The sequence below is a fragment of the Trichechus manatus genome, unplaced genomic scaffold, assembly GCF_000243295.1.
Source record: "Trichechus manatus latirostris isolate Lorelei unplaced genomic scaffold, TriManLat1.0 scaffold00034, whole genome shotgun sequence".
Classification (NCBI taxonomy): Eukaryota; Metazoa; Chordata; class Mammalia; order Sirenia; family Trichechidae; genus Trichechus; species Trichechus manatus.
Window position 1 is genome coordinate 3,190,136 of NW_004443970.1, and position 24,176 is coordinate 3,214,311.

Here is a 24,176-nt window from a genome sequence, read left to right on the forward strand (position 1 = left end):
GTGAAAATATCCATAGCCAGAGATATACCATTTCAGAAATTTCTACATGTACAATTCAGTGACATCAATTACAATCTTCCAGTTGTGCTGCTATTCTCACTATCCTTTTCTAAATTATTCCATCAGCATTATCTTCAACTCACTGCCCCCTAGGCTTCCCATCAAAACTTTTGAGTTGCTGTTGTCAATTTGATCTCACATAGATAATTCTTTTTTTTTTGTACTTTAGATGAAGGTTTACAGAACAAATAGTTTCTCATTAAACAGTTAGTACACATATTGCCCTATGGCAATGGTTAACAACTCCACGGCATGTCAACACTGTCCCCTCTCATCCTTGAGTTCCTAATCACCAGCTTTCCTGACCCCTCCCGCCCCCCAGTCCCTGTCCTTGGACTGCTGTGCTTCATTAGTCACATTTTGTTCTATGGGGCTGTGCAAACCCTGGCTGAAGGGCAAACCTCGGAAGTGACTTCACCACTGAGTTCAAAGGGTGTCTGGGGGCAACACTCTTGGGGCTTCTCCAGTCTCTGTCAGGCCAGTAAATCCGGTCCTTTTTTGTGAGTTAGAATTTTGTTTTACATCCTTCTGCAGCTCAGTCCAGGTCCCTCTGTTGTGATCTATATCAGAGTAGTCAGTGGTGGCAGCCAGGCACCATTCAGCCATACCGGAACCAGTCCAGTGGAGACTGTGGCAGCCGTGGTCCATTAGTCCTTTGGACTAATCCTTTCCTTGTATCCTGTTCTCTTCATTCTCCCTTGGTCCCAAAGAAGCGAGACCAGTGTAGTATCTTAGATGGCTGCTCACAGACGTTTAAGACCCTAGACGCTAGTCACCAAGATAGAATGTAGAACGTTGTCTTTATAAACTGTGTTATGCCAATTGAACTAGATGTTCCCCAAGACCGTGGTCCCCACAGCCCTCTGCTCAATAATTCAGTCCCTCAGGGAGTTTGGATGTGTCTATGAAGCTTCCATGACCTTTCCTTTTACAAGTTGTGCTGGCTTCCCCAGGATTGTGTACTGTCTTACCCTTCACCAAAGTTACCACTTATCTATTGTCTATATAGTTTTCCCCCCATCCCTCCCATCCTTCATAACCATCAAAGATTGTTTCTTTTTCTATGTAAATTTTTTCATGCGTTCTTACAGTAGAGGTCTTATCCAATATTTCTTCTTTTGTGAATGACTTATTACACTCAGCATAATGTCCTCCAGTTTCATCTGTTATGAGATGTTTCACAGATTCATCATGGTTCTTTACCCTTGCATAATACTCCATTGTGCTTATGTTCCACAGTTTGTTTATCCATTCAACTGTTGATGGGCTTCTAGGTTGTTTCCATCTTTTTGCTTTTGCGAACAGTGCTGCAGTGAGCATGAGTGTGCATATATCTATTCATGGGATGGCTATTATTTCTGTAGGATATATTCCTAGGAGTAGGATTGCTGGATCGAATGGTATGTCTACTTCTAGCTTTCTAAGGAAGTGCCATATTATTTCCCAAAACGGTTGTATCATTATACATTCTCACCAGCAGTGCATAAGAGTTCCGATCTCCCAACAGCCTCTCCAACATTTGTTATTTCCAGTTTTTTTTTTATTTCATGCCAGTAATGCCAGGATGAGATGGTATCTCATTGTGGTTTTAATTTGCATTTCCTAATGGCTAGTGATCCCAAGCATTTCCTAATGTGTCTGTTTGCCACTTGAATGTCTTCTCTGGTGAAGGATCTGTTCATTTCCTTGGCCCATTTTTCAGTTGAAATATTTATCTTTTTGTTGTAGAGGTGTTGGATTTTCTTGTAGATTTTAGAGATTAGATCTTTGTCTGACTTGTAATGTCCAAAATTTTTTTCTCAGTCTGTAGTTTCAATTTTTACTCTTTTGGTGAAGTCTTTTGAAGAGCATAAGTGTTTAATTTTTAGAAGATCTCAGTCACCTGGCTTATTTTCTGGAGTTTGTGTGTTGTTGGTTACGATTTTTATCCTTTTAATGCCATGCATTAAGGCCTCTAGCTATGATCCTATTTTTCCTTCTAAGAACTTCATAGTTTTTGGCTTTATATTTAGGTCTTTGATCCATTTTGAACTAGGATTTTTGTATTATGTGAGCTATGGGTGCTGTTTCACTTTTTTTGCAGATGGACATCCAGTTTTGCCAGCACCATTTGCTAAAAAGACTGTCTTTTCCCCTTTTGATGGACTTTGGGCCCTTGTCAAAGATCAGGTGATGATAGGTGAATAGATTTACATCTGGGTTCTCAATTCTGTTCCATTGGTCAATGTATCTGTTGTTGTACCTGAACCAGGCTGTTTTGACTGCCATAGCTGTATAGTATGTTCTGAGGTCAGGTAGTGCATGTCCTCCTGGTTTATTCTTCTTCTTCAATAGACCTTTACTTATCCAGGGCTTCTTCCATTTCCATATAAAGTTAATGATTAGTTTTTCCATCTCTTTAAAGAATGTTGTTGGTATTTGGATCAGGATTGCATAGTATTTGTAAGTTGCTTTGGGTAGAATTGTCATTTTCACAATGTTGAGTCTGTCTATCCATGAACATGGTGTAGTTTCCCGTTTATATAGATCCCTTTGGGTTTCTTGAGGTAGTATTTTGTAGTTTTCTTTCTATAGGTCTTTTACATCCCTGGTTAGATTTATTCCTAAGTATTTTACTTTTTGGGGGGCTATTATAAATGGTATTGTTTTTCTGATTTCCTTTTCATCGTTCTCTTTACTGGTGTATAGGAATCCAACCAATTTTTGTATGTTTATCTGATATCCTACTACTCTGCTGAATCTTTCTATTAGTTCCAGTAGTTTTCTGTTGGAGTCTTTAGGGTTTTCTATGTATACTATCATATCATCTGCAAACAGGGACAGTTTAACTTCTTCATTACCAATTTGGATGCCCTTTATTTTTTTTTCTTGCTTTATTGCTCGAGCTAGGACTCACAGCACAATGTTAGATAGGAGTGAAGATAAAGGTCATCCTTCTCTTGTTTCTGTTCTCAAGGGGAATGTTTTCAGCCTCTCTCCATTAAGAATGATGTTGGCAGTTTGTTTTGCATAGACGCCCATTATTTTGTTGAGAAATTTCCCTTCTATATCTATTTTATTGACAGTTTTGATCAGGAATAGGTGCTGGACTTTGTCGAATGCCTTTTCTGAGTCAATTGAGATGATCATGTGATGCTTTTCTTTCCTTTTATGTATATGATGGATTACGTTAATTGATTTTCTAATGTTGAATCATCTTTGCATACCTGGTATGAATCCTACTTGGTTGTGGTGTACTATTTTTTTGATATGATGCTGAATTCTATTTGCTAGAATTTTGTTGAGAATTTTTGCATCTATATTCATGAGAGATATTGGTGTGTAATTTTCTTTTTTTGAGGTATGTTTGCCTGGTTTTGGTATCAGGGTTATGATGGCTTCATAAAATGAATTCAGAAATATCCCTTACCTTTCTATTGTCTGAAATAGTTTGAGCAGTACTGGTATAAACTCTTCTCTGAATGTTTGGTAGAATTCTCCAGTGAAGCCATCTGGGTCAGTGCTTTTTTTTTTTGTTGTTCTTGGGAGCTTTTTTTTTTTTTTACTTTTTCAATCTCTTCTCTTTTTACAGGTCTTTTCAGGGTTTCAACATCACTTTGTGGTAGTTTGGGTAGGTGTTGTGTTTCTAGAAATTTATCCATTTCCTCTAGGTTATCAAATTTGTTGCTGTTTAGTTTTTCATAATATTCTATTATAAACCTTTTTATTTCAGTTGAATCTGATGTAATGTCCCCCATTTCATTTCTTATTTGGGTTATTTGCGTCCTCTCCTGTTTTTTCTTTTCTCAGTCTGGCCAGTGGTTTGTTGGTTTTTGTTGATCCTTTCAAAGAACCAACTTTTAGCTTTGTTTATTCTTTCTGTTGTTTTTCTATTCTCTATTTCCTTTATTTCTGCTCTGATCTTTATTATCACCTTCCTTCTAGTGGCTGGGTGCTTTTTTTTTTTTTTTTTGCTGTTCTCTTTCTATTTGTTTGAGTTCTGAAGTTAACGTTTTGAATTTGTCCCTTTCTTCTTTTTGGATTTGTGCATCTATTGCTATAAATTGTCCTCTGAGGACTGCCTTTGCTGTGTCCCAAAGGTTTTGGTATGATGTGTTTTCATTTGATTCTAGGAAGTTTTTGATTCTATCTCTGATTTCTTCTATTACCCAGTGATGTGTAAGCAGGGTGTTAATCAGTTTCCATGTAATTGATTATTTTTCCTTGCTCTTCCTGTTGTTAATTTCTACCTTGATGGCATTATGGTTAGAGAAGATAGTTTGTATTATCTCAACATTTTGGATCTTGTTGAAGTTTGCTCTGTGGTCTAAGATGTGGTCTATTCTGGAGAACGTTCCACGTGCATTGGAAAAGAATGGGTACTTTGCAGCTGTTGGGTGGAGTGTTCTATATATGTCTATAAGATCAAGTTGGCTGATTGTGCCCTTTAGGTCTTCTGTATCTTTGCTGAGTTTCTTTCTAGATGTTCTGTCCTTTACTGAGAGTAGTGTGTTGAAGTCTCCTACTATTATTGTGGAACTGTCAATTTCTCTTTCCAGAGCTGTTAGAGTTTGTTTCATGTATTTTGGAGCCCTGTCATTGGGTGCATAAATGTTTATTATGATTATGTCTTCATGATGGATCATCCCCTTAATCATTATATAGTGTCCTTCTTTGTCTTTTATGGTGGATTTTGTTTTAAAGTCTATTTTATCTGAGATTAATATTGCCACCACTGCTCTTTTTTGGTAGCTGTTTGCTTCATATATTTTTTTCCATCCTTCGGTTTTTAATAAACTTATGTCATTGTTCCTAAGGTGTGTCTCTTGTAGACAGCATATTGATGGATCCTGTTTTTTTAATCCATTCTGTCATTCTCCACCTCTTTATGGGTGCATTTAGGCCATTTACATTCAGTGTAATTTTTGATAGATGTGAGTTTATTGCTGTCATTTTATAGTGCTTTTTTTTGTGGTGCTGACGTTTTCTTTGTTGCTTTTCCTCTCCTGTGTAGAATTCTTTTTGTTTGTGGATTTTTTTCATTTCTTTTGTTTCCGTAGGTTTTGTTTTTACTGAGACTTTATGTTTCTCTTTTTTATTTTGATGAGTAGGTTCTTTAACTTTCTTTGTGGTTACCTTGAAATTTACCCTCATCTTCCTTGGTTTGAACCAGTCTATTATTATTTGGTATCATCTTGCTTTCCCCTCCATTAGAAGATTCTATACCTACACTGTTTATTCCCTCTTTTATTGTTCTGATGCTGTTGTCATTTACGGGTTAACTGCTCTGATTCCCTGTTGTATTTCTTTTGGTTTTGAATAGTCCTTGAGAGTTCATTTCCTAGATTTGTATCTGGCTGGTATGATCCTGCTTCCTAGATTCAGCCTGTGAGCTGAAGCTGTTTGTTCTCTGAACGAAGGATTCCCTTTAATAAGTCTTGTACATTTGGTTTGGTTTTTACATATTCCCTTAATTTCTGTTTATCTGGAAATGTCCTAATTTCACCATCATTTGAACAAGAGTTTTGCAGGATATATTATTCTTGACTGGCATTTTTTTTTTCTTTCAAGGTTTTAAGTATGTCATCCCATTGCCTTCTTGCCTGCATAGTTTCTGCTGAATAATCTGAGCTTAGTCTTATTGTTTCTCCTCTGTACGTGACTTCTTGTTTTCTCAAGCTGCTCTCAGGATTCTTTGCCTTTGGTTTTGGCAAGTGTGATTATGATATACCTTGGTGATTTTCTTTTGGTGGTCTCTCCTATATGGGGTTCATTGTGCTTCTTGGTTGGTCAGCTTTTCATCTTTCATGATATTGGGGAAGTTTTGTCAGCAGTTCTTCAATGATCTTCTCTGTGTTTTCTATTTTCTCCCCGTTCTGGATCTCTGATCACTCGAAAATTTTTGCTTTTGATTGTATCCCACAAAATTCTCAGGGTTTCTTCATTTGTCTTTGTTCTTTTTTCTGATTTTTCCTCAAACAGAGTTGTATCCAAATGTGTGTGTTCAATTTCGCTGATCCTGTCTTCCACTGTTTCTAATCTGCTCCTCAGCCTGTCTATGACACTGTCCATTTCTGAAATCTTGTTGTTTATCTTTTGGATTTCTAATTGTTGTTTTTTGTATGATTTCTAGCTGTGAATTTATTTGGGCATTTTGTTCCTGCATTATATTCCTGAATTCTTCCATTTTTTGTCTGTATTTTCCATGAATTTGTCTGCCTTTTCCATGAATTTGTCTCTTTTTTCCTCATATTTGTCTGCTTTTTGCTTCAACTCTTGGATAATTCTGAATATTTGAGGTTTGAATTCCCTATCAGGTAGTTCTAGTGACTTTCCTTCTTTTGGAAAGTCATCTGGTGTTTTATTTTGGATGCCTACAGGAACCATCCTGTCCTGTTTTTGTATATGTTTTGATATTATCTGCTGTCTTTGGGGCATTCAGTAATTATTTTCCTCACTTATGATTGTAGATTTGTTCATTTTGTCCTGCTTTTTTGTTTTATTTGTTTATGTCTGAGCAGGTGAGCTGTGTGTTCTTTTTTGTTTGGTCATCTGTGGGCACAATACTTTTCACGTCTTTCTCCAATGGGCAGGATCAGTCACTCAGGTATGGTACAGCAGGGCATGTCCAGCTGAAGGGGAATTGCTGGGATGGGTTTTTTGTGGCATATACTAAGGCCAACAGGGCAGGTGGGATTCAGTGCAGGGCAGGTTCCAGTAGGCCGTGCCTGTGCTGTTTCAGGGTGTGATGTTCAGTGCATGGTGCAGGTAGGCATGAAGAAGGTGGAGATTGTGATGTATTTAGCTAAGATGGTTATTGGAAAGAGGAGAGAGGAACAGGAGCCAAAGACATACAGACAAAAAAAAGAAAAAAGAGTACTAAGGGATCTTGCTGTTGGAGTGGAGAGATGAGAGAGTGAGAAATGGAAAAAAAATAAATTAATTAAAGGGGTAAAAGATAAAAATGAATAAATAAAAATTGGAGATAAGAAAGAAAGAAAAGCCCCCAGGGATCCCACTGGTGCAGTTGCTAGGACTGGGGAATTTGCTCCCAGGCCTTGAACTACCGCCTGGCTAGAAGAGGTAGAGGTGTCATAAAGCACCAGGTATTCAGATGACAGGAAGAGAAGATAAGTATACAGAGACAAAAAACTGGTAATGAAGAAAGACAAAAAGGGAAAAAGAGAAAGAAGAAAAGAAGCAAAGAAACGAAAAGACAAAACAAGAAAAAGAATGCCCCCAGGGATGTCACTTTGTTTCTGTGCCGAGGAAGGGAGTAGCTCCCAAGCAACTCAGTACTGCCCAGCTAGAAGGGGGTCCCAAGCCAAGAAGAGAAAAACAAAACAAACAAACAAATAAAAACAGAATAAACAAAAAACCCTGAAGGGTCCCACTAGTGTGGCGGCATGGGCCAGAAAGCAGTTTCACAGTTGAATGGTTTTTTGAAGCCTTTCAGGAAGAAGCAAAAACGGCACATGGAGCCAGGTATTTTACAGAAAGGAGGGGGAGGTGGTGAGAGGTAAGGAATAAATCTAAAGAAGCCAAACAAAGCAACAGCAGCCAACAAATGGCACTCAGGGAGCCAGCCAGTGTAGGTGGGTGGAATCCAAGTGATACCGTGGTGAAGCTGGTGCTTCCCGGCCAAGGGACTGTGGCTGCAGGAAGCAGAGGAGGCCAACTGGAGGTGAAGAAGGGTGGGGGGTGGGAAAGCATATATCTCTGTCTACCGGTTGATCTGTCTCCTGCTAGAAACTCCATGAAGCTGCTTTCTAGTAGCCCATGTTGGCCGATCTCTGGTAGGAGTCCAAGATGGCAGATCTTTGTTGCAGTAGCTGAGAGGAGACCTCTGCATGTATCTCTCCTCCCTCTCTCTACTCTGTCAGTTTCTTAATCCATTCGGTGCTTGGTTGAGTTCTTTATCTATTCATTTGATGTTTAGGGTTTCAGGATTGATGTGTGACTCTGTTTGACTTAGTTTTTTGGATCTTTGCTGCTGAGGGACAGGGTAGTGCTTCTGTCTATAGCACTATGTTGCCTGGAAGTTGCTTTTCAACACTTTAAATACGTCGTTTGCAGCAGATTTTCCCAATGCAATGCATCTTTTGATTTCTTGACTGCTGCTTTTCCATGGGTGTTGACTGTGGATCCAAGTAAAATGAAATCCTTGACAACTTCAATCTTTTCTCCATTTATCATGATGTTGCTTATTGGTCCAGTTGTGCAGATTTTTGTTTTCTTTATGTTGAGGTGTAATCCATACTGAAAGCTGTGGTCTTTGATCTTCATCAGTAACTGCTTCAAGTCCTCTTCACTTTCAGCAAGCAAAGTTGTGTCATCTGCAGAACGCAGATTGTTAATGAGTCTTCCTCCAATCTTGATGCCCTGTTTTTCTTCATATATTCCAGCTCTTGGATTATTTTCTCAGCAAACAGATTGAATAGATATGATGAAAGGATACTATCCTGAGGCACACTTTTCCTGACTTTAAACCATGCAATATTCCCTTGTTCTGTTCGAACGACTGTCTCTTGATCTACGTATAGTTTCGTCATGAGTACAATTAAGTGTTCTGGAGTTCCTATTCTTCATAATGTTATCCATGATTAGTTATGATCCACAGAGTGGAATGCCTTTGCATAAAACACAAGTCATTTATTTTCTTGTATTCTCTGCTTTCAGCCAGGATCCATCTGACTTCAGCAATGATATCCCTGGTTCCACGTCCTCTTCTGAATCCGACCTGAATTTCTGGCAGTTCCAGGGAGATATACTACTGCAGCCACTTTTGAATGACCTTCAGCAAAATTTTAGTTGCACGTGATATTAATGATATTGTTCAATAATTTCCACGTTGGGTTGGATTACCTTTCTTGGAAACAGGCATAAATATGGATCTCTGCCAATCATTTGGCCAGGTAGCTGTCTTTCAAATATCTTGGCATAGAAGTGAGCACTTCAAACCCTGCACCATTTGTTGAAACATCTCAATTGATATTCTATCAGTTCCTGGAGCCCCGTTTTTCAACAATGCCGTCAGTGTAGCTTGGACTTCTTCCTTGGTACCATCGGTTCCTGAGCATATGCTACCTCTTGAAATAGTTGAATGTAGACTAATTCTTTCTGGTATAATGACTCTTTGTATTCCTTCCATCTTCCTTTGATGCTTCCTCCATCATTTAATATTTTCCCCCATAGAATCCTTCACTATTGCAACTCGAGGCTTACATTTTCTCTTCAGTTCTTTCAGCTTGAGAAATGGCAAGTGTGTTCTTCCCTTTTGGTTTTCTATCTCCAGCTCTTTGCACATGTCTATATAATAGTTTACTTTGTCTTCTCAAGCTGGCCTTTGAAATCTTCTGTTCAGTTCTTTTATTTCATCATTTCTTCTTTTGCTTTAGCTACTCGACATTCAAGAGCAAATTTCAGAGTCTCTTCTGACATCCATTTTGGTCTTTCCTTTCTTTCCTGTCTTTTTAATGACCTCTTGCTTTCTTCATGTTTGATGTCATTGATGTCATTCCACAACTTGTCTGGTCTTCAGTTTTTAGTGTTCAAAGCGTCAAATCTGTTCTTGAGATGGACTCTAAATTCAGGTGGGATACACTCAAGCTCCTACTTTGGTTCTAGTGGACTTGTTCTAATTTTCTTCAGTTTCAACTTGAACTTGCATATGAGCAATTGATGGTCTGTTCCGTAGTTGGCCCCTGGCGTTGTTCTGACTGTTAATACTGAGCTTTTCCATTTTCTCTTTCCACAGATGTAGTCGATTTGATTTCTGTGTATTTCATATGGTGAGGTTCATGTGTAGAGTCACCATTTATGTTGGTGAAGAAAGGTACTTTCAATGAAGGGTTGGTCTTGCAAAATTCTATCAAGTAGTATCTGGCATTGTTTCTATCACCAACTCCGTATTTTCCAACTACTGATCCTTCTTCTTTGTTGCTACTTTTGCGTTCCAATCACCAGTAATTATCAATGCATCCTCATTGTATGTTCGATGAATTTCAGACTGCAGAAGCTGGTAAAAATCTTCAGGTTCTTCATCTGTGGCCTTAGTGGTTGGTGCGTAAATTTGAATAATAGTCTTATTAACTGGTCTTCCTTGTAGGTGTATGGGTATTATCCTATTACTGACAGTGTTGTACTTCAGGATAGATCTTGAAATCTTCTTTTTGATGATGAATGCAGCACATTCCTCTTCAAGTTGTCATTCCCAGCATAGTAGACCATAAGATAGTCCAACTCAAAATGGCCAATACCAGTCCATTTCATCTCACTAATGCCTAAGATATCGATGTTTATGTGTTCCATTTCATTTTTGACAATTTCCAATTTTCCTAGATTCATACTTCATACATTCCATATTCCGAGTATTAAAGGATGTTTGCATCTGTTTCTTCTCATTTTGAGTCATACCACATCAGCAGATTAAGGTCCCTAAGGCTTGACTCCATCCATGTCATTAAGGTTGACTACTTTGTGGAGGCAGCTCTTCTATAGTTGTCTTTTGAGTGCTTTCCAACCGGGGGGCTCATCTTCTGGCACTGTATCAGAAAATGTTCGATTGCTATTCATAAGGTTTTCACTGGCTAATTCATGTATACATAATATACTATAACGTACATGCTCAAACTTACAACCATTGCAGGGAATTATAAATCCAAAATTAATTATTTTTGCAGTTACTATGTGCCAGAAATTCTACTTTGAGGTAATTTTCAAAATAGTTGGAACTTTCATGGATTCCTGTTGAATCTCTGACACAGTCTTATATCTATGCAATGTATAATTGGATCTAACATAAATAAGCTGACGTAGCATAATCATTTTTCCACTGATCACATCACTGTTAAAATAATGTGTAGTCTGAGTATTGCCTGCTTTAAAAAATACTTAAGCTGAATGAATTATGTAAAATTATGGTAGAAAGTGAAGATTTACAGAAAAATATACAGAGGAAATCACAATGTGAATATCATATAAGCTATTGGGTGTTTAACCCCACTGATAATATTTATTAGGTATGTTCAAACAACTCATTCATTTTAACAAATGTATACTTTCAGTGTTGTGTCAGATTTAGGGTTATGAAAACTGTGTAAGGGATAATAATAGTGTTTTCATGTTTTGTTTTTATTTTTCTCTGTAAATTTAAGCAAGAAAAATTGTTCTCAAAACTGAATACACATCTGTGAAACATCTCACAACATGGATAAACCTGGAAGGCATTGTGTTCAGTGAAATAAGTGCATCAAAAAAGGACAAATATTGTATGACACCACTATTAGAAAAACTCAAGAAAAGTTTACACACAGAAAAAACAACAACAACAACCTTTGATCTTTGATGGTCACCAGGGAGGGGAGGGATGGGAAGGGAAACCACTAATTACATAGTAGATAAGTGTTAACATTGGTGAGGGGAAAGAAAACCCAAAATACAGGGGTAGTCAGCACAACTTGTCCATGGGAAAGTCATAGAAGCTTCCTAGACACATGCAAACCCCTTGAGGGACCAAGTTACTGGGGCTGAGGGTTGGGCACCATGGTCTCGGGAAATATCTAGGTCAATTAACATAACATAGTTTATAAAGAAATTGTTCTACATCCTACCTTGGTGAGTGGCTTCTGGGGTCTTTAAGAGCTTTTGATCAACCATCTAAGATACATCCATTGGTCCCATCCCATTCAGAGCAAAGGAGAATAAAGAAAACCAAAGACACAAAGAAAATATTAGCCCAAAGGACAAATGGACCACATGAACCATAGCCTCCACCAGTTTGAGCCCAGGAGAACTACATGGTGCCTGGCTACTATCACCGACCACTCTGACAGGGATCACAGTAGAGGGTCCTGGGCAGAGTACGAGAAATATTTAGAACAAAATTAAAATGCACAGAAAAAAGACCAGAATTTCTAGTCTGACAGAGACTGGAGGAAACCCCAAGACAGTTGCCCCTGGACATCCTGCTAATTCATAACTAGAGCCACTCCTAAAGTCTATCTTTCAGTCAAAGATTAGACAGACCTATAAGACAAACGATAACACACATGTATATGAGGCCAAACGAGCAACATCTGTCCAAAAACAAAGACAAAAGGCAGGAAGGGTCAGGAAAACTGAACAAATGGACATGAGGAACCTGGGTGGAAAGAAGGAGAGTGCTGACACATTACAGGGATTGCAACCAATGTCATGAAACAAATTGTGTATAAATTTTTGAACAAGAAACGAATCTGCACTGTAAACTTTCACCTAAAGAACACACACACACACAGAAACTGAAGGCACATATTAACTATTGCTAAGTTCTCAGAATCATTTTTAAGCATATGGATTTTTAGCAGAGAAAGGAATGAGTGATGTTGGCTGGTCTTATTACATTATTGGTAGTTTGTGTGGTAAAGCAGTAAAAATATGACAGTAACATTTGGTCTGAGATATAGCTATATAAGAAAGTCATGGAAAAGAAATATATTGCAGGAATTTATTCTCCAATCAATGCACAGTGGAATAAGGCACATAAATCCCCAATTATTAATGGAAAAATAGATATGATACTATCAGAAAGATACTGCTGGGGAAAAGAAGGAGTTTGCCAAAGTAGAGTATTGCTTGCTTATTATTTATATCGAACTGTGTAATGGTAGTGTGTATTGTGTAAAACAGGAGAAACAAAAGATAAATCTTGGTCTAAAAACCTGGCTTGAATCTCAAAAAGACATGTGGATCTTTATCCATATAGCTGTCATTGTTGTCAGTTGCCTTTGAGTTGATTCTGACTCATGGTGACTTTATGTGACAGTGTAGAACTGCCCAATAGGTTTTCCTAGACTGTAAACTACAGGAGCAAATATCCAGGTCTTTCTTCTGTGGAGTGTCTGTGTGGGTTTGAAGCACCAAGCTTTTGGTTAGCAGCCAAGCACTTAACCACTGTACAACCAAAGCTTCTTTAAGTTAATGGTTAGCCATTTGCAAAACCAAATTGGAAGAAAATAAAGCATTTGGAAATATTTTTTGCGTAAGAAAGAAAAGAATGCTAAAAATGTCTATTTAAGAATATGTTTAAACAGTTATGTAATTAAACCACTGTAGTTTTTTATGAGAAATTTTATTTATTGAAGAAAGATTTTCTCACTGTAAGTTCGTAGGCAATTTTAACTTATCACTAAATGGATTTAAAATTACATACCTCATAGGAATTCTATCTTCTACCATAATTTTACCTGGTTTCTGGGTATGTGTATGTGACTATAATCTCCTTTAGGGCAAAGTGCATTCTGTGTTTCATTGAATCCCCAGCCATTAAGCCATTAAGCTCAGCACAGAGAATATAGCTAAGAAATAATTTGATGAACTGATATTTTCCATAAACATTTATAAAGCTTCAAATTGATAAGCTGATTATAAAAAATAATCTTTTGCCATCGAATCGATTCCAACTCATAGCAACCCTCTAGGACAGAGTAGGATTTCCCCATAGAGTTTCCAAGCAGTGCTTGGTGGATTCAAACTGCTGACCTTCTTGTTAGCAGACGTAGCTCTTTACCACTACACCACCAGTTATAAATAGAAAATATTTATTGAGTGCCAGGCACAGTTTTGAACTTTTTACACATGCTAACTCACCTATGAGACAGCTTTTATGTGAATAGAAAAAATATATCTATTTTAAATGAACTATTGAAAAAAACAGGGAGCCAGGGACAAGATGGCGAAGAAGTCACACGCTTCCTGTGGTCTGTCTTACAACAAAGATGAGAAAAAACAAGTGAATTGATTATATATGACAATCTAGGAGCCTTGAACAACAAATGCAAAGCTGAGGAATTGGATTGAGTGGCAGGGGGAGGGAGACATGGTTCAGAAGCAGCGAGGAGTTGCCAGACCTGACCCAGCAGAAACGGACACCTGCAAGCCAGGTCAGCTGGCATGTTCAGTGAGGCAAGCAGTGGCACTCAGGACACGTTTTCCACATCAAGAGAGATCGAGTGGTGGAGAGTCTACTCAAGCCTCCAGAACAAGTGACAAGCATCAATCAATTGGCAAAAGATAAGTACATGCGTCTAACCTACCATGCGGATAAAAAAAAAAAAAAACCCTTTGGGAAGAACCTCTCTCCTATTTATCCTCCTTTTCCCTGCTCTGCACCAGGGTTCCAGGCTGGCTTCAGTGATTGCCACTTGCCCTGAGCCATTCTCTTGACCTTGGAGAGGGAACAAATTAACAAACAGGAAAAAATAATCTGCCATCTCTCCTAAACTGGGAACTCAGGGCAGGCACAGCTCCTTTGCCTAGGCACAGGGATAAGGGGTCCACAGACTTTGAATGCCTTTCACCCCTGCATAGACCTGTGTGGTCCCATTTCAACGGCGAAGACCCTCATTAGCACAGTACTACAGGGTGTATACCTGAAGCCTAACTTCAGCTGTATCAGCTATATGGTGGAATGGCACATTTGTGACATTTGACACCACTCTGCCCAATAAGCAGGGTCCTCACCTACCCACTTCAGGGACCTGAGGACTGATGGTTCCACCCACACCACCTAGCCACCTGTCACAGGGGTCCAAGAATAAGTGGTGCCTCTCATTCCTTACAGCCAACAGCACTGGGTGCCCAAAGGCTGCAGCAAAATCCACCCACCTATGCGCCCTAGGGAACAGGGAAATATTTTCCTCCCAGACACTCAGGGGCAGCCGTCAGCCCCATGCCTCACTCAAAACTTGTGAACCCCTACTATAACCAGATACCTGTGCCTACTCCAATCACCCCTGCCCATCTAGGGCTATAGGTGAGAGCCTGCACCACACACTTGGTGACTGACTACCTGGACACCTGAGCTGAATCTATAGAAGAAAAGTAAATGGACTCCTGGGCTCACATACCTAGTAACAGATCCAACCACGTGGAAACAGGACTTTAGAGCTTCAAAGGCACCAATAATCAAACTAGATCACATGACCTGCCTGTTAGAGAGACAGCAATCAGAAATACAGAAGATTAACAATAAAATTTCAGAATTAGACAACTCAAAAGAAAGACATAGGAGCAGAATTGAGGCAATGAAAGTCAGAATTAGTGAGATTGAAAATAAAGCACTTGAGACCAACTCATTTGAGGAAAAATCAGATAAAAGAATTTTAAAAAGTTAAGAAATGATAAGAATTATATGGGACTCTATCAAGAGGAATAACGTACTAGTAATTGGATTACCAGAACAGGGGAGAATAACAGAAAATACAGAGAGAATTTTTGAAGATTTGTTAGCAAAAAAATCTCCTGATATCATGAAAGATGAGACGGTATCTATCCAAGATGCCCATTGAAAGCCACACAAGGTAGATCCCAAGAGAAAGTCACAAAGACATATTATAATCAAATTTGCTAAAGACAATGATAAAGAGAAAATTTTAAGAGCAGCTAGGGATAAACTCAAACTCATCTACAAAGGAGAGTGAGTAAGACTAATCTAAGACCACTCAAAAGAAACCATCCAGGCAAGAAGGCAATAAGATGACATATACAAAGACTTGAAAGAAAAAAATTGCCAGCCAAAAATTCTATATCCAGAAAACTGTCTCTCAAATATGATGACTAACCTAGGACATTTCCAGATAAACAGACGTTTAGAGAATTTGCAAAAACAAAACCAAAATTACAAGAAATATTAAGGAGAGTCCTCTGGTTAGAAAATCAATAACATCAGATAACAACCCAAGACTAGAACACAGGACAGAACAATAAGATATCAACCCAGATAGGGAAGACGCAAAAATAAATCAAAACTAAAATACTGAAAATAAGGAAACAGAGATGACAATATGTAAAAGATGACAACATTAAAACAAAAAGAAGGACTAACAATTGTAGTCATAGATCTTTCATATGGAGAGGAAGTCAAGGTGATATAAATAAAAGATTGGTTTAAAATTAGAAAAATAGGGATAAATATTAGGATAACTACAAAGGAAACTAACAATCCTGCACGTCAAAAAAAAAAAAAAAAAAACAAGAAAAACATAAAGGCTCTGCAAATACAAAATCAACAACAATGAAAAAGATGAAAAGAAAATACATACAGCACAGAAAATTAAGTGGAACAAAGAAACAGTCCACAACACACACAAAAAAAAACCCTCAAAGTGACAGAACTAAACTCATACCCATCAATTATTATGCTGAATGTAAAAGGAATAAATGTGCCAATAAAGAGAAAGAGAGGGGCAGGATGGATAAAAGAAGCATGATGTGTTTATATGCTGCCTACAAGAGACACACCTTAGACTTAAAGACACAAACTAAAACTCAAAGGATGGAAAAAAATGTATCAAGCAAACAACACTCAAAAAAGAGCAGGAGTGGCAATATTAATCTCTTACAAAATAGACTTTAAAGTAAAATCCACTGAAAAAGATAAGGAAGGACACTACAACTAGAGGACATAACCACAATAAATATCATGCATCCAATGACAGGGCTCCAAGACACATAAAACTAACTATAATGGCATTGAAAAGAGAGAGAGACAGCTCCACAATAATAGTAGGAGACTTCAACATACCACTTTTGGTGAAGGACAGAACATCCAGAAAGAAGCTCAGGAAAGACACTGAAGATCTAATACTACAATCAACCAACTTGATCTCATAGACATATACAGAACACTCCACCGAACAGCAGCCAAGTATACTTTCTTTTTCAATGCACATGGAACATTCTCCAGAATAGACCACATATTAGGCCACAAAGCAAGCCTTAACAGAATCCAAAGCATCGAAATATTACAATGCATCTTTTCTGACCATAAAACCATAAAAATAGAAATCAATAACAGAAAAAGCAAGGAAAAAAAATCAAACACATGGAAATTGAACAATACCTTGCTTAAAAACTACTGGGTTATAGAAGAAATTAAGGATGGAATAAAGAAATTCACAGAATTAAATGAGAATGAAAACACATCCTACCAGACGCTTTGAGACACAGTGAAAGCAGTACTCAGAAGTCAATTTATAGCAATAAATGCACACATCCAAAAAGAAGAAATGACCAAAAACAAAACACAACTCTACAACTCGAACAAATAGAAAGAGAACAGCAGAAGAAGTCCTCGAGCACCAGAAGAAAGGAAATAATAAAAATTAGAGCAGAATAAAATGAAATAGAAAAACAATTGAAAGAGTTAACAAGACCAAAAGCTGGTTCTTTGATAAGATCAAAAAAACTGATAAACCATTGGCCCAAATGACAAAAGAAAACCAGGAGAGGAAGCAAATAACCTGAATAAGAAATGAAATGAGCCATATCACAACAGACTCAACTGAAATTAAAAGAATTATAACAGAATACTATGAAAATTGTATACTAACAAATTTGAAAACCTAGAGGAAATGAACAAATTTCTGAAACAGACTACCTACTTAAACTAACAGAAACAGAGGTAGAACAACTAACTAAACCTATAACCAAAAAAGAGACTGAAAATGTAATTAAAAAATTCCCAGCCAAAAAAAGCCCTGGTTTCACTAGAGAATTCTACCAAACTTTCAGAGAAGAGTTAACACCACTACTACTAAAGGTATTTCAGAACATAGAAGAGGATGGAATACTCCCAAACTCATTATATGAAACCAGTATAACCCTGATACAAAAACCAGGTAAAGACAACACAAAAAAAGAAACTTACAGACCAGTATTCCTCATGAACGTTGACACAAAAATTCTCAACAAAATTATAGCCAATAGAGTTCGACAACATATCAAAAAAATAATTCACCATGATCAACAGGTATTCATATCAGGTATGCAGGGATGGTTCAACATTAGAAAAGCAATCAATGTAATCCATCACATAAATAAACCAAAAGTCAAGAGCCATCTTATCAATTGATGCACAAAAGGCATTTGACAAAATCCAACACCGATTCGTGATAAAAACTCTCAACAAAATATGAATGGAAGGGAAATTCCTCAGCATAATAAAGGGCATTTATACAAAGGCAATGGCCAACATCATCCTAAATGGAGAGAGTCTGTAAGCATTCCCCTTGAGAACAGGAACCAGACAAGAATACTCTTTATCACCACCCTTATTCAACATTGTGCTGGGGGTCCTAGCTAGAGCAATTAGGCTATAAAAAGAAATAAGGCATCCAAATTGTTAAGGAAGAGGTCAAATTATCTCTATTTGCAGATGATATGATCTTATACACAGAAAACCCCAAAGAATCCACAAGAAAACTACTGGAATTAATAGAAGATTTCAGCAAAGTATCAGGATACAAGATAAACATACAAAAACCCGTCGGATTCCTCTACACCAAAAAAGAGATCTTTGAAGAGGAAATCACCAAATCAATACCATTTACAATGGCCCCCAAGAAGATAAAATACTTAGGAATAAACCTAACCAGAGACATAAAAGACCTATATAAAGAAAAGTACAAGACACTACTGCAAGAAACCAAAAGAGAACTAAATCAGTGGAAAAACATACCTTGCTCATGGATAGGAAGACTCAACATTGTTAAAATGTCTACTCTACCCAAAGTGATCTACAGATAGAATGCAATCCCGATCCAAATGCCAAGGACATTTTTTAATGAGATGGAGAAACAAATCACCAACTTCATATGAAACGGGAAGAGGCCTTGGATAAGTAAAGCATTACTGAAGAAGAAGAACAAAGCGGGAGGCCTCACACTACCTGATTTTAGAAACCATTATACAGCCACAGTAGTCAAGACAGCCTGGTACTGGTACAACAGATACATAGACCAATAGAACAGAATTGAGAATCCAGACATAAATTCATCCACCTATGAGCAGATGATATTTGACAAAGGCCCAAAGTCCATTAAATGGGGGAAAAGACAGTCCCTAACAAACGGTCCTGGCATAACTTGATATCCATCTGCAAAAAAATGAAACAAGACTAAAACCTCACACCATGTACAAAAACTAACTCAAAATGGATCAAAGACCTAAATATAAAATATAAAAAGATAAAGATCATGGAAGAAAAATAGGGACAATGCTAGGAGCCTTAATACATGGCGTAAAGAGAGTGCAAAACATTACTGACAGTGCACAAGCACCAGAAGAGAAACTAGATAACTGGGAGCTCCTAAACATCAAACACTTACACTCATCAAAAGACTTCACCAAAAGAGTAAAAAGACAAGCTACAGATTCTGAAAAATTTTTTGGCTGTGACATATCCGACTAGGGTCTAATCTCTAAAATGTACAAGATACTTTAAAACCTCCACAGCAAAAACACAAATAACTCAATTAAAAAATGGGCAAAGGATATGAACACACACTTCACCAAAGAAGACATTCAGGCAGCTAACAGACACTTGAGGAAATGCTCACGATCATTAGCCATTAGAGAAATGCAAATCAAAACTACAGTGAGATACCATCTCACCCCAACAAGACTAGCATTAATCCAATAAACACAAAATAATAAATGCTGAAGAAGTTGTGGAGAGACTGGAACACTTAATGCACTATTGATGGGAATAAAAAATGGTACAAACACTTTAGAAATCGATTGGGCACTTCCTTAAAAGCTAGAAATAAAAATACCATAGGATCCAGCATTCCCACTCCTTGTAATACATCTTAGAGAAATAAGAGCTGACACATGTATAGGAATATGCACACTCATGCTTATTGAAGCACTGTTCACAATAGCAAAAATGATGGAAACAACCTAGGTGCCCATCAACAGACGAATGGATAAACAAGTTATGATATATACACACAATGGAATACTGCACAATGATAAAGAACAACAACGAATCCACAAAACATCTCATAAGGTGGATGAATCTGGAAGGCATTATGCTGAGTGAAATTAGTCAGTAGAAAAGGACAAATATTGTATGAGACCACTATTATTGGAACTCAGGAAAAGGTTTAAACACAGAAGAAAACATTCCATGATGGTTTTCAGGGTGGGGAGGGAGGTGAGGGGTTTTCACTAACTAGATAGCAGACAACAATTATCTTAGGCAAAGGGAAAGACAACACACATTACAGGAGAAATCAGCACCACTGGAATAAACCAAAAGCTAAGAAGTTTCCTGAATACAAACAAACACTTCAAGGGACAGAGTAGCAGGGGCAGGAGTCTGAGGAACCATGGTTTCAGGGTACATCTAGGTCAAGTGGCATAACAAAGTTTATTAAGAAAATGTTGTGCTTCTTACTTTGGTGAGTGGTATCTGGGATCTTAAAAGCTAGCAAGTGGCAATCTAAGAAGTATCAATTGGTCCCAACCCACCTGGAGCAAAGGAGAATGAAGAACCCCAAAGACACAAGGAAAATACTAGCCTAGAAACAGAAAAGTCACATAAACCAGAGACTGCATCAGCCTGAGACAAGAAGAACTAGATGGCGCCTGGCTACCATCAATGGCCACCCTGACAGAGAACACAACAGAGAGTTCCTGACAGAGCAGGAGAAAAGTAGGGTGCAGAAATCAAATTCTAGTAAAAAGATCAGAGTTAATGGTCTGATTGAGACTGGAGGGATTTAGGAAGATATGGCCCCTGGACTCTCTGTTAGCCCAAAACTATAACCATTCCTGAAGACAACTCTTTGGAATGTACTGTAAGACATAAAATGATACTCGTGAGGAATATGCTTCTTAGCTCAAGTAGATACATGAGATTAAATTGGCAGCTGCTGTCCAGAGGCTAGATGAGAAGACAGAAAGGGACAGGAGCTGGTTGAATGGCCACCAGAAATCCGCAGTGGAAAGGAGGAGTGTGCTGTCACATTGTAGGGAGAGCAATTAGGGTCACATAACAATGTATGTATAAATTTTTGTATAAGAAAATCACTTGAACTGTAAACTTTCACTGAAAGCACAATTTTTTTAAAAAGAAAACAATAAACAAAATATGTTGGAAGTAGAAAAAAAGAATATCTCATTATTGTTTTCAACTTTTCTAGACCTTAATGTTACATGTTTCTCTCCCCCCTCCCCGCCTTTTTTAATTGTACTTCAGATAAAGGTTTACAGAACAAATAGTTTCTCATTAAACAGTCAGTCAACCAACTGTTTTATGGCATTGGTTAACAACCACACGACATGTCAACACTATCCCCTCTCAACCTTGAGTTCCCTATCACCAGTTTTCCTGTCCCCTCCCGCCCTCCAGTCCCTGTCCTTGGACTGTTGTGCTTCATTAGTCCCATTTTGTTCTATAGGGCTGTCCAATCCCTGGCTGAACGGTGAACCTCAGAAGTGACTTCACACTGAGTTAAAAGCGTGTCTGGGGGCCACACTCTTGGGGCTTCTCCAGTCTCTGTCAGGCCAGTAAATCCGTCCTTTTTTGTGAGTTATAATTTTGTTCTACATCCTTCTCCAGCTCTATCCAGGACCCTCTGTTGTGATCCCTGTCAGAGCAGTCAGCGGTGGCAGCTGGGCACCATTCAGCTGTACTGGACTCAGTCCAGTGGAGGTTGTGCCAGCCATGGTCCATTAGTCCTCTGAACTAATCTTTTCCTTGTATCCTGTTCTCTTCATTCTCCCTTGCTCCCGAAGGGATGAGACCAGTGGAGTATCTCAGATGGCTGTTCACAGGCTTTTAAGACCCCAGATGATACTCACCAAGATAGAATGTAGAAAATTGTCTTTATAAACTGTTATGCCAATTGAGCTAGGTGTTCCCTGAGACCATGGTCCCCACAGCCTTCCGCCCAGCAATTCCGTCCTTCAGGGAGTTTGGATGTGTCGATGGGCTTCCATGACCTTTCCTTTTACAAGTTGTGCTGGCTTCCCCAGGACTGTGTACTGTCTTGCCCTTCACCAAAGTTACCACTTATGTATTGTTTATTTAGTTTCCTCCCCACGACCCCTCACATCCCTCGTAACCATCGAAGATTGTTTCTTTTTCTGTGTAAACCTTTTCAGGAGTTTTCACAGTAGTGGTCTCGTACAATATTTGTCCTTTTGTGATTGACTTATTTCACTCAGCATAATGTCCTCCAATTTCATTCATGTTATGAGATGTTTCACAGATTCATCATTGTTATTTATGGTTGCATAATATTCCACTGTGTGTATGTACCATAGTTTGTTTATCCATTCATCTGTTGATGGGCATCTAGATTGTTTTCTACTTTTTGCTATTGTGAATAATGCTGCAGTGAACATGAATGTGCGTATGTCTATTCCTCGCCAGTAATGCCAGAGTGAGATGGTATCTCATTGTGGTTTTAATTTGCATTTTTCTAATGGCTAGTGATCACAAATGTTTCCCCATGTGTCTGTTGGCCATTTGAATGTCTTCTTTGGTGAAGTGTCTGTACATTTCCTTTCCTCATTTTTTAATTGGATTATTTGTCTTTTTGTTGTAGAGGTGTTGGATTTTCTTGCAGATTTTAGAGAATAGACCTTTCTCTGACTTGTAATGTCCAAAAAATTTTTCCCAGTCTGTAGGTTCTCTTTTTACTCTTTTGGTTAAGTCTTTTGTTGAGCATAAGTGTTTAATTTTTAGAAGATCCCAGTAATCTAGCTTATCTTCTGGAATTTGTGTGTTGTTGATTATGGTTTGCATCCTGTTAATGCCATGCATTAGGGCTTCTAGCATAGATCCTGTTTTTTCTTCTATGTACTTTATAGTTTTTGGCATTATATTTAGGTCTTTTATCCATTTTTTGAATTAGCATTTGTGTATGGTATGAGATATGGGTCCTGTTTCTTTTTTCTGCAGACAGATATCCCAGTTTTGCCAGAATCATTGGTTAAAAAGTCTGTCTTTTCCCCATTTGATGGATTTTGGGCCCTTGTCAAAGATCAGGTGACCGTAAGTGGATAGATTTACATCTAGGTTCTCAATTCTGTTCCATTGTTCAATGTATCCGCCGTTGTACCAGTACCAGGCTGTTTTGACTACCATGGCTATATAGTATGTTCTGAGGTCAGCTAGTGCAAGATCTCCTACTTTGTTCTTCTTCAATAGACCTTTACTTATCGGGGCTTATTCCATTTCCATATAAAGTTAATAATTAGGTTTTCAATCTCTTTGAAGAATGTTGTTGGTATTTGGATCAGGATTGCATAGTATTTGTAAATTGCTTTGGGTAGAATTGTTATTTTCATAATGTTGAGTCTACCTATCCATGAGCATGGTATAGTTTTCCATTTATGTAGATCCCTTTGGGTTTCTTGCAGTATTTTTTTGTAGTTTTCTTTTATAGTCTTTTACATCCTGGTTAGATTTATTCCTAAGTATTTTACTTTTTTAGGGGCTATTATAAATTGAATTGTTTTTCTGATTTCTTTTCATTGTTCTCTTTATTGGTGTATATGAAGCCAACCGATTTTTGCATGTTTATCTTGTATCCTGCTACTCTGCTGAATCTTTCTATTAGTCCCAGTAGTTTTCTGGTGGAGTCTTTAGGGTTTTATATGTATACTATCATATAATCTGCAAACAGGGACAGTTTAACTTCTTCATTACCAGTTTGGATGCCCTTTATTTCTTTTTCTTGCCTTATTGCTCTAGCTAGAACTTCCAGCACAATGTTAAATAGGAGTGGTGATAAAGGGCATCCTTCTCTTGTTTCTGTTCTCAGGAGCAATGTTTTCCACCTCTCTCCATTAAGAATGATGTTGGTCATTGGTTTTGCATAGATGCCCTTTATTATGTTGGGAAATTTCCCTTCTATACCTATTTTATTGACAGTTTTGATCAGGAGTGGTTGTTGGACTTTGTCAAACACCTTTTCTGCCAAATGAGGTGATAATGTGATTCTTTTCTTTCCTGTTATTTATGTAGTAGATTACCTTGATTGATTTTCTAATGTTGAATTATCCTTGTATAACTGGTATGAATCCTACTTGGTTGTGGTGTATTATTTTTTTGATATGATGCTGAATTCTATTTGCTAGAATTTTGTTGGGAATTTTTGCAACTATATTCATGAAAGATATTGGTCTGTAATTTTCTTTTCTTGTGTTATGTTTGCCTGGTTTTGGTATCAGGGTTATGCTGGCTTCATATAATGAATATGGAAGTATCCCTTCCTTTTCTATGTTCTGAAATAGTTTGTATAGTACTGGTATAAGCTCTTCTCTGAATGTTTGGTAGAATTCTCCAGTGAAGCCATCTG